Here is a 2,500-nt window from a genome sequence, read left to right as displayed (position 1 = left end):
TATGAGTAGGGGGAATATGCCCAGAATCGTCCAGAGTGGAGCTTATAGGAAAAACGTTTGTAGAAGAGTTCAAATTAGAGATAGATGAGACAGCGGTGCTGCAGTCTGACCGTTAAGGGAGAGTGAGGGAAAAGAAGGAAGAAGTGAAGTTGGAGATGTGTTTGCTAGATTGGGAAGTCCTGGGAAGAATTATTAGAGAAAGCAAGGTTTTGGCATTTTCTACTGATGAAAGAGTTTTTGGTAAGTCTGAGAACAGATTTTCAAGGGAAGATTCCAGGCAGAAATGCAGATCGTGTTTAGCGGAGTTCGGAAGGTTTTGGTACCTTTTTGTGACGCTGCTCTCTATCTTTGGACAAGCATCAGAACATGTATGCGTGATTAAAACCAAGTAATCCTAAGGTCGTCCTCACCGAGTTGAAGGAAAAGGCCAGAAGCATCGCCTCTTCTAGGGTCCACAGAGGGTGTACAGAAGGATAGGACAGGATACAGGCCAGGATCGAGGAACCCAACGGAGAGAACAGCTTGGACAGGAGTAAGCAGAAGGATTAGAGGTAAGGAAGAGAGTAACTAGTATGTTGGGCCGGTCTCTAAGACGGTCGGGAATACAGTGTAGGGTGCTGGGAACCAACTGCTCTAGGGTCATTATGAGAGAAAAGTTGCAGGCTTGTTCACACCAGGCTGGTACAGAACCACCAGAGCGACAGACAGATAGTGAAAGACAAAAGCTGGCTGGAAAAAAATAATAAGAAGAGCCGGTTTTCCAATTTTCTGAAGAGACTTGCCGTGGCCTGGGACGCCGCCGCCACCGCTGACAATGACAATATTTACTTGATATTCGCGACATACACACAAAAGTTGGGCCGCGGATGAAAGAGAAAAAAGCAAACGACATTTTGAATTGAATAGAAACAACAACAACAACAACAACAACAACAACGGCAACAACAACATCTGAGAATCTATTGTTTAAAAAAAGAAAACATGGAAGGAAAACCCGGAAATAGAAGCGATTACGAATACAGAAGTAGACAAATTGTTAGAGGGAGAATAAAAGAAGCAACCGACATTTGGAATAGAAGGATAGAAGGAAAACAACAGGAACTAGAAATATATATAAGGCAACAGCAACTGGGAATATATATAAAACAACAGGAACTGGGAATATATATAAAACAACAGCAACTGGGAATATATATAAAACAACAGCAACTGGGAATATATAAAACAACAGGAACTGGGAATATATATAAAACAACAGGAACTGGGAATATATATAAAACAACAGCAACTGGGAATATATATTAGTCGAAAATTAACGTAACTACGAACGCAAAAATGGAAAACCTTAATAATAATAGATGAAAAGAGCTGAGTGGAGGATGGGATAAAAAAACAATAGACATTTTGAACTGAATAGAAACAAAAACAAAAAACAAAAGGGGAATCTATTGTTTGAAAAGATAACCAGTAGGGATAAGCTGGAAGTAGGAGAGATTACGAGTAGAAAAAAATAATAGTTAATAGTAAATAATTAGTAATAGAAATAAAAAAAAGAGGAGGAAGAGAAATGAGAGAAGAGGAAAGGAAGAATTGGGAGATGGGAAAGGAGGAGGGAGTGAAGGAAGAAAGGAAGGAAGAACTGAAGGAATGAAGGAAGGAAGTAATGAAATGAATGATTGAAGGAAAGAGAGAAGATAGGAAGTAAAGAGGAAGGCAGGAAGGAAGAACTGAAGGAAGGAAGGAAGGAATGAAATGAATGAATGAAGGAAGGAAGTAGGGAAGAGGAAGGCAGGAAGGAAGGAAGGAAGAAAAGAAAAAATACAAAACAAAATACCAAAAAAAAAGCAAAAAATAAATAGAATGTATGAATGAATGCAGTAGAAAGAAAAGAAAAAAGAAAGAAAGGAAGCAGAGAAGAAAGAATACAAAACAAAATAATAATAAATAAAGTCTAAAACAAAATTCCCCTGAAAAAAAAAATAGAGAGGAAAGAGTTCGATTAAACCTGAGAAGCGTCCGAGTGTGGGGAAATGCGACTCGATCCCTTTTCCTCCTCCTCTTCTTCCCTTTTTCGTCCCAAACGTCTATAATGCCACAGTTTGTCCACGCCCACACACACACACACACACACACACACACACACACACACACACACACACACACGGACGGCAAATCCTTCTTCGTGTGTACACTCTGCTGCTGGACGTGTCTCTCTCTCTCTCTCTCTCTCTCTTATTAATAACGATAATAATAATAATAATAATGGTACGTCTCACTAATTTGAAGAAGAGGAAAAGGAAGAAGAAGAAGAAGAAGAAGAAGAAGAAGAAGAAGAAAGAAGAAGAAAAAGGAGATGAAGGAGGAGGAGGAGGAAGAGGAGGAGGAAAAGAGAGAGGCGACTTAAGACCATTTCAGAGCGCTCGCAAAACTCCTTTCAAAGCAATCGGTGAATTTAAGGAAAGTAAAAAAGGAATTGGATTGAATGTCCACACTTGCGGGC

This window comes from Eriocheir sinensis, chromosome 12, assembly GCF_024679095.1.
Source record: "Eriocheir sinensis breed Jianghai 21 chromosome 12, ASM2467909v1, whole genome shotgun sequence".
NCBI classification, from domain to species: Eukaryota; Metazoa; Arthropoda; class Malacostraca; order Decapoda; family Varunidae; genus Eriocheir; species Eriocheir sinensis.
Note: the sequence above shows the minus strand (reverse complement) of the source record.